Raw genomic sequence first — 9,741 nt, 5'->3', positions numbered from 1 at the left:
AATAGAAATCCCAATTAAGCTGTGAGTTGCAGAGGCAGGCTGGAATCTTCTGGAACGTAAAACCAACAACAACTCACGGCGGCATTTCTTTTGTCTCTAAATCTGTATTCTGTTAATATCCCTGAGCTGCATTGGAACCCAGTGTGCCAAAGAGATATTCGATGCCTACATTTGGAAATGTACATATTCTTTTCAGTAAATAGACAACAGGTCGGGATCATGAGATGTGTCGCCTGAGGAATTCATCACGTTTTAATAGGTTTGTCATATTGACATGAGGGACCACGTGAGTCATCATTTCCCGCCAAGGTCAATCTCCACAGTGGACAGCAGTTTTGCATCTTAATACTCAATGCATGAAAATTCCACCGCTGGCATCCACTCCTGCTACCTATGATTTTTTGGGACATAAATTTAGCTGGGTTCAATTTTGTAGAGAATTTTTTCTTTTCTTTTCTTTTTTTCTTTTCTTTTTTTCTTTCTTTTTTTTTAATGCTGGGATGGAGAGAAAAGTTAACTTCCTAGTGGTGCGGACTTTAGTCAGTTCATGCCACTGTGGCTTGGCTTTCCAATTTGTCAAATGGGGGGGTTGTGTGGAGGAAATCTGGCAATTTCACGCAGATAAAAAGAGATCAGAGAGAGAGCCAGACCAGCTGTGTAAGCAATTTGGAAAAGCACAAGGTTGTTTTTTTTTTTTTTTAATCGTTATTGGAAATGATACTTTTTTTGCATTAGGTTAGGATAATCTATGTTGTTTAATGTATAGATTTCTGTGTTGTGAGGTAATGCCAGGTTACATTTGAATTTTCTTTTGCTTTACGCCTCTAAATCATGTGACTTTGTTTATTTATTTTTTATTCTGTTAACTTTATCCAGTGTTTCAACTTCTCCGTCTTTGAGCTCAGGATGCCACTGTCTGCTGTTGCCCCCATGTCTCATTTGTCGCCCACCTGCCACCTTCTCATACTGGGGATACCCTTTCCTTTTTCTCTTGGGTCCCATCTGTGGCTTCCTAGGCCACATGCCCTCTTCTTTGTTGATTGTCTCTCTGATTATGCTGAAGGACATTTAGAAAAATTTTTCTTTTTTTTTTTTAATTAAAAAAAAATACTTTATTTATGTGGGAAGGTGAGAAAGAGAGAGAGTTCAGACCTAAAAACGTGTCCTCTATTACCTATGTGGTCATTTCTCTTCCTCCTTATTGAGGCACTGTAGACAGAGAAGTGAGACTTTGAAGTCTTTTGTCTCTCTGTCTCTTTTTTCCCTCTCTTATATTTTCTCTTTTGCTCTACACTCTGGGAAACTTCTTTGACTTTCTGTTTCAGTCTTTCAATTAATTATTTAATTTGGCTGATCATATTTTAGATTCTGTTGTGTTTTCCATAGCAGTCTGTTGTTCTTCTTCTTTGTTTACTATATTCTCAAATCTAAAGGCAAAAGAGTGTTTTTTGTTTTCATCTGTCTACCTGAATCATCTATTTCTTTCTGTGTCAGTTCTCCTTTCATATTGCTTGTTCTCCTCACAGGTCTGTGGATCCATTATTGATTCTTATTTGGGACTAAAGAACTGGATTGGCCGTCCCAGGCAAGACCTGCAGGTTTTCTCTGCTCATGAATAAGTAGGTCCTTCTCCTGATAAACCCATCTTGGGAAGAAGATATCAGTCTGGGAAGAGTGTGCCCACCAGCTGTATGGGCTCGGGTAGGCAGAGAGTCTGTTGCAGGCTGTGAGTCCTTCCAAGGACAGAATAAGAAAGACTTTGTTCTGAACTTACCAACACCACCCTAGGAATGTTGATATTACTCACAGCTGACATTTAGGGAGTGTTATATTTAAAAAAAAATTTTTTTTTTAATTTATTTTCAGTGTTCCAGAATTCATTGTTTATGCACCACACCTGGTGCTCCATGCAATACGTGCCCTCCACAATACCCATCACCAGACTCACCCAAACTCCCACCACCTTCCCCTCCAAAACCCTCAGTTAGTTCCTCAGAGTCCACAGTCTCTCATGGTTATTTAATCCTCAAAACAACTGTGTGTAGTAGTATATCCCTCATCTTACGTTTTACTTACAAAAGGAAAGTGAGGCACGATAGTTAAGGAAATTGTTCAAGGTCACATAACTAGTAAGAAACAGACTTGGGCTTTGAGTCCAGCCAGGCTGGCTCTGGAGACTATGCCCTTGACTGTTACATGTTCTGCCTGAAGAAAATCCACTGATATTCTCAAAAGAAGAAATCTTGAGTTCTATGGATTGATGCCATGGCAGCTTCCTGTGACTCCCTCTCTTCCCAGAACCTCTTCTCATTCATGCCCCTTTTAGACCCTGCCAACTTAGAGATGAGCTTTCTGAGGGTCGCCAAGGACCTAGATGCTCCTTTCCACACTCCACTGTTGTGGGGACTCCACTGATGTCATCCCCTAATGGGCACTCCCTCTCTGCCTGCTATGGACACATTCCACTCACCCCTACCCTCTCCACATCTCTCCTCTGTGATGACTCTGTCTTTATACTCTCAGCTCTTGTGTGTTTATTCTGTTTTGTATGATGCTCTAATTTTATTAGATTTTCATTAAAGAAGAGCCATTCTACCATGTTCCATTAACCAGAGTTTATGATACCAAATTACACACGATTTTTTGCCCTTACTACATATTTATCTGTTCAAATGGTTTAAAACAACCTGTGTCAATTACCACTAAAACATTATCATTCTAAACTAGTAATTAGTTTAGGTTAACCCAATTTAGTCTCATGATAAAGACTGGAATGTATTTTATTGTTTTACATACGCCTATACTTACATATGTGCTTTGATATATCTAAAAGCCTAGGCGTAAGATCATGTCTGAAGACATTTGAAATTTTATTCTGAAAGAGTCTTATTGTAAAAATATATTCAATTTCCACTAGTTCCTTCCATAAATTTTTGAATACTGACTATAGACCTATGCACTAAGTGAGTCTTAAGAATCTCAGACAGGAGAAATTCGCTGCCTTTTAAAGCCTCATAATTTTTGTAGGAAAGCTTAATTATAGGTCTATTCTCAGGTTTTAGGAATAAGTTCTACTAATATAATAAAAACTAATATCTTCAAGTTTAAACTTTCTTTTTATTACTTAAAAATGAGCCAATGAGTCCAGTTCTCAGACATTTCAAGTCGCTGAATATTATTTTTTCCTATGAGAGACGTATTAGTAGAATTTGAGCCAGAAACTTTACTGAAAGTCAATGCTACCTCTTTGCATTTATCACTGCCAGTCTTGCTCTGCATATTTTTTTGGTATTCGCCATGCATTGTTAACGGTGATTGTCATGTAATTAAATCACTGCTCATCACAAGAGCCTGTTTTTATGCTGGGGTAAGCATCAGAAGCCTGCTGCAGGACCCCCAGATCAATAAAGATGTTCCCAGTAGGATTACAAAGAGGCTGGGGTTGAGCAGGGCACCAGAATTAATTAGGAATGATTTCTCTTTTTCTTTCTACTTTCAATATATTTTTTAATTGTTTTTCCATTTTCAGTGGGCTCTGCCCCTTCTTCTTCTTCTCCTTCTTTTTTTTTTTTTTTAATTCTACACGGATGCTCAGACACTTCTGTCCAGAGATCTATAGAGGCTGAGCTCTCAATTTTACCCACTTTTTCAGTCATAGTCTGAACTTACATTAGTCCCCGGTTATCTCGGAGTTTCATCATTTTTAAAGAAACTTTGGAAGCAGAGGTGGTCCTCCAATTTCAGAAATCTCTTTGGACTTTGAAATACAGGTGGATTTCTTGTTTTGGTTGGCATGCTCTTGAGACAATGTGATATCCAGGTTTTAGAAGTATGAGTGTGTTTTCAAATGAAACTAAATTTTAAAAATATGAATTAAAAAAAATAAGAAGAACAAGAAAACTTCTTGGTCTTCCATAACTGTGTATGACATCCTCTTGGTGAGCGACATGTGAAAGGACCAGGAACACAAAGGTCATTTTTGAGACCAGAAACATTGTATTCTAAGTGAGAGGTGTGTCCCGGTGCAGGTGGGGAGCCAGAACAACAGGAGCCTCTGTATTCATCACTTCAAGGATTTTCACAATTCCTGGCTGTGGAAATGGAGAGCAGAAATGAGTGAGAAAGCAGCTGCAGGAGGTGGTATCAGTGGGGAAAGGGAGGTGGTGGTATTCAATGAGTAAAAGATGACTGGAATCCTTCCAGGACCTGAGACACAAATTTCAAATAAGAGGAGAGAAGAAGGAAATAATCAAATATTTCAGAACAGGAAAGAGAAAGTGATCTATTAATGGTGACCCCAAATGACCTCATGGGAAGGTTCTATTATCAGGTGCCCATAGTTGCAGATGGGCCTTGACAGAGCAATAGAGAGATGGGGTGGGGGCCTTGATGCTTCTTGCCCCCGCTGGTCTTCAATAATTAAATCATGTGTACATTCGTTCTTTCAATCAAAACACGTGCACTTACTGAGTACCTCCTCTTAGGGTTTGATAGCATTTAAGGGACCTGTAATATACCCTTTACCACCTGAGTTTAGACCAGGAGATAGACGCAGGAGTCAAACAAATGGAGTTGAAAACGGATCTTTATTGCTGCTCGTGAACGAGGACACGTGGGTTTCCTAATATGAGCCCCAGAATTCAATAGTCATACCCAGCCAGACACCGAGAGTATGGGATACCAGAGGCCTCCCCACACAGGGACACTGCCTGATCCTGAAAGACTCCAGGCAGAGAGGAGCAAAGAGAAATGCCCACTCTGTGCAGACAGGCAGATTCCAAAGAGAAAGAGGGAATGGCTCTGATGGGCAAGCCTCTTTCCTCCTCCCTGGGCAGATGTGTTGATAGAGGCGCTGGAAGCAATCAGGAGTGTTACTCCAACGTAGCTCTCTTTATGGGAGTCTCTTAAGTAGTGGATGGGGTCAAGGACCTTTCCTCCAGACCTGGAGAAACACACGTATAAATCCCTGCCAGGCAGGAACCAGATACAGTCCATGCCTTCCAGGTGCCGATGAAGTCCAGTATGGCAACTGGAGCAATAGGTAAGCAATGATAATGTGTGTGACCGATTTTCTTTTCCAGCAAGTGGGCCATGTTGGGCAACTTAGAAAGTAGCTGGCCCTGTTGAGCATCTGACTCTTGATATCGTCTCAGGTTATGATCTCAGGGTCATGAGATGAGATTGGATCTTGCATTGGGCTTCATGCTTGGTGGGGAGTCTGCTTGAGGTTCTCTCTCTCTCCTCCTACTGCTCCCCCCTGGGTCACATTTGTGTGTTCTCTTTCTCAAATAAATAGAAAAATCTTAAAAAAAAAAAAAAAAAAAAGAAAGAAAGAAAGTGGCTGGCCCCAACCTAGCTTTCCAGTCCCATATAACAATACTGTCCCAGAAATATGGTTGATTGTACTCAAAATGCACTGTTCTGCTGTCCTTAATACATCTGCTTACTTTGATCTGGAATAGCCTTTTCTCCTCTCTCTCTCTCTCCCAGTGACATTCATTTTTAGTGCTGTTCCCATATCACACCTCTTGAAGAAACACTTTTGGATCCCCTCCACTCTGCACCATCTTTCCTCCTTGTAACTGTATTTTGTAACCCTTGTAACCCTTTGTTCTTTCCCCTGGCTGTCTCGTGCCTCCCCGTTGTAGCCTAAGAATGCATGTGCTCAGCTCATTCCTTCTCGAATGGAGGCATCCCGGCATCTACATGTCTTCTAACATCTACCTCAGAGGCTTTGCAGATGGACCTACAGAAGGGATGTTAAGTTAATTGGAAAGAAGCTAAGCGCCCCTCCTTGCATGAACGGTCAGGCTCTTACTGGCTCCTCAGTTTGCTCTGTGTGCTGAGATCTCCCCACATCCAGAGGAGGAAGTATAGAACCACGTGGCTCATGCAACTTCCCTAAACCCTATAAGCTATGGTGGCCCCATTTCTCCATGCAGAACTGCAAAGGCCGTTTGCCGTGTGAAGGCATTTAAATCTAGAAGGTGGCAGACGTGTGGTCAAAGGGAATTCGCGTTTTTCTGAAGAGTTCCAGGGGAATAAGGAATTTCATTATTTGCTCCCTGCCATCTTCACACCATCCCCGCATTTTGTATTTTTTCATAAAACAAAACACTGTGCCTTCACAGAAGCTCTGAGTGACCTTCATGCTGTTTATTTCCTCCCTGGTTGTATTAAACCTCTGAGCTGCGCAGCGGGATTTCTAAAGGACACAGGCCTCAAACCTGCCAACCTATCAATTTAGTGGGGAGAAAAAATAAAAGTTAGTGTGCCTTTCACACGCCTGAGATTGTATTTGTAACTAACCTTCAGCACAGACCGCATTGTTCGCGAAGAGAGACCTATTCTCGGGGTTTAGATCACCTGTTCCTCTCCCCTCCCCATCTCAGACCTTTCCGCTGCTTGCTTTTGTCCCTCAAGATGGAATTGTTCCTTCTCTTCCTGCAAAGCAACTCTTCTCTCCAAGGACGGTGATACAATGTCTAAAGCAAACCACTCCAGCTCGCAAGTCCCCACAGTGGCTTGGGAGGTGACTTGCAGTGTAATGAGGTCTTGCTGCCACTAGGGTCCCAAAGACAATTATGAGACAGAGCATATCCTTGGCAACTTTCCAACTTCCTATGTGACCCTCTCCATAGGCAATTGGTTTCTCTGTTTTAGTTTTGTTTGTTTGTTTACAGGGATCTGTGGTTTTTAAAAATTTTGAGGAATTGTAATACACAGGTTCCTCCTTCTGCCTATGGAGTGACATTCTCTCATTAGCAGAGGCAAGTGACCCAACTAAGACTGGAATCTTCCCTCGGTTCTGTACATAGACATTGAAGAGGGCTGTTAGATTTTTATCTCAATTTGCCAGACTGGAAGGAGTTCCTGGCAGCTATCTTGTCTTCCAAGTGGACAAAATCCGCCTGTAGAATAAAATCCAATAGACATGACACTAGGAGATGGGAGGGAGCTATTAGGTCCTCTTAGGACTGAAGCAAGACTCATCCCCAGATCTCCCAGTTAACTGATCCAATAATTTCCTTCTCTGCATAATTTCCATTGTGTGGGGAATCTGTTACTATGACATGAATCTTGACTAATGCAGAAGATAATGCAAAAGTGCTTTCTTCCGTTAATTTGCAGATCTTTGATTACATATAAGACTGAGCATTAATTCATGTTTGCTGGATATTTCTGTTCCTTTCCTAATTATTTCTTCATGGTCTCTGCCCATATTTGACAATTTCCCTTTTGTTTTGTAATAGCTTTTAATATACTTAGAGCATTAGTCTCTTAGTCTCTTTTCTGTCATATGTGTAGCAAATATTTTCTTTCCCAAATTGTCATATATTTTTGACTTTGATAGTTTTTTTTGAGCAAATAAATGTTTTTTTCTTATGCATTCTGCTCTTGGCATTATGCTTTTAAAAGCTCTCCCTAATTCAACATTGTTTTTCAACTGAGCAGAAAAAATAAAATTTGAAAATCAACAGCATTCGTCCATACTGGGAATAACCACTCAGAAAAAGAAATAGAAGATTTAAAATAGCAACCAATACTCTAAAGGGCCTGGCTTTAACCTAACAAAGAAAAAACAAGCACGTTTGGAGAAAATTCTCACAGAATTAGAGAATGTTAGAAAAAAGATTTGATTAAAAGAAGAGATATTCTTTGATAGGAAAATTTAATAATAAACTTCAGATGAGCTAATATCTATTGAAGGGGTACAACATGGTAGGTATTTTCTAAAGGGTTTCTCATGTGTTAACAATTAAACTGCTCACCAACACTATGTAGTAATGCTTTCAAGAGTGTCAAAGAGTTTACTTGGAGGTGTTGCAGAGTATGGAGCCCGAGAAATACAATGGGAGTGATGATGGGGAGAAAAATCAAATAAAAAGATGGGAGAAGGCTTTTCACAGACAAATGGATGATAGTGAAACATGAACTAAGGAGTATTGTTAGGTCCTGTTTGTTCCTGAGGTCCAAAGGCAAAGAGGGAACAAAGTAAGGTAAAGCAAAATGGAAATATGAACCTGTATCATCTTCTTGTACTTTCAATATTTTATTTTTATTTGGAGTAAATTGTGAGAAAAAAATATCAACCTTATCTTGTTCTCTCCTCCTCCCCCTAAAAATATTTAGCCAATTGCTGAAATATATTTTACGGATCATTCCTTCTTTCCCACTGTTTTAAAATGCCAAATTGATTTTATAATTATATACATATGGATCTATTTCTGTTGTTCCTTTTGTTTGGTTGGAACAAGTGGCCTGTATTTTCTTACACCAGTGAAAAACTTTAAGAGATATCAGCTTCATATTGGTCTTTTGACTTTCTAGTTTATCAATCACCAATTCTCATTAATCCTACCTTCTAAATATTTGTCAAGTCCTTCAATTCTCCATTTCCAGCACCCCCACCCTGGTTACCCACATCACCATCTTTTTCCTGGAACACCGCATAACCCACTATGTAGTTGCCCTGTGTGCCTTCTTCATCACATCCAGAACATTCTCCACGCAACAGAAAAGAATAAGCCATTGGTTTCATCATGGTATGGTTTCATTAGGGCACCTGCCCAGGACCCTTAGGGAGATTTTCACAACACTTGAATAGAATTTTTCCATGTTGCATGGTCTGCATGTGGCCCCAACTCTTTCTCTCCTACCTTTTTCCCAAGTCTCTGGAATTCCATCTTTTGGTTGGCACTAGACTCCTTTTGTTTCTTGACTGTGCCAAGATCTGCTCATCACAGGGCCTTCAAACCTGCTTTCCTTCCCCTGGGAACTCTCATTCCCTTTCCATCCTTGAGTAAAGTTCAATGTCACTCCCCATGAAGACCATCACTTATGGCTTTGGGGTGTGCTGTAGGACAGGCTAGTGACGCCATTTGTGTGCCCGTTGAAGGAAGTTGTGTCCTCCAGTTTGGGCATAGAACTGCAGCCCTAAATACTGCTTTCCCTGACTGGTAGCTTTCTTGGAAAGCACTTGTTACTGCTTATAATGAGATATTTACGATATTCTGGTCATTATTTTTTTACTTTCTCCCTGTCCTTCACTAGATTATAAGCTCCTTGGAGGCAGGGCCATGTCTGCTCTTTCTCCCTCTCCCACAAGCAAAAGGCACACTGTCCTCAAGTATTTGCTTAATGAATGAGTAACATCTGGTTAGTCACGTCACTCCCTATTCCTCTTCACTTAAAAAAGTCCCAAGCTATCCATCCTACCTTTTTCTTCTACATAAATTTTCAAAAGTTTTTGTGCTCTAAAATATCCTACTGGAATTTCATTATATTCATAAGTTATTTTTGGATGATTTGTAATCTTCACCATATTAATCTCTCAATGTATGGACATGACATAAGATTTCATAGGCTTTTTTTTTTTTTCTCATACGAGTTCTACACATTTCCTATAAGAACTATTTCCACTTTATTTTATATTTGTGGTAGAAACTGGGTGCAATCTTTTTGGAGAGGAGGGATCCTTTTCTTATTCTATTTTCAAAGTAGATATATTTTTAATATAGGAAATTACTGGTATTTTATGCATAGTTTTAAATCGGCAAATGTATTTAAATCAATTATTACTATTTTTTTTTTAAAAAGGGGTAAGGGGAGGGAGAGGGAGAGAGACTCTTAAGCAGGCTCCAATGCCAGAACAGAGTCCAGTGCAGGACTCAGTCTCATGACACTGAGATCATGACCTGAGCCGAAATCAAGAGTCAGATGCTTAACCAACTGAGCCAC

This window comes from Enhydra lutris, unplaced genomic scaffold (genome assembly GCF_002288905.1).
Source record: "Enhydra lutris kenyoni isolate GAN:26980312 unplaced genomic scaffold, ASM228890v2 scaffoldscaffold29, whole genome shotgun sequence".
Taxonomy (NCBI): Eukaryota; Metazoa; Chordata; class Mammalia; order Carnivora; family Mustelidae; genus Enhydra; species Enhydra lutris.
Note: the sequence above shows the minus strand (reverse complement) of the source record.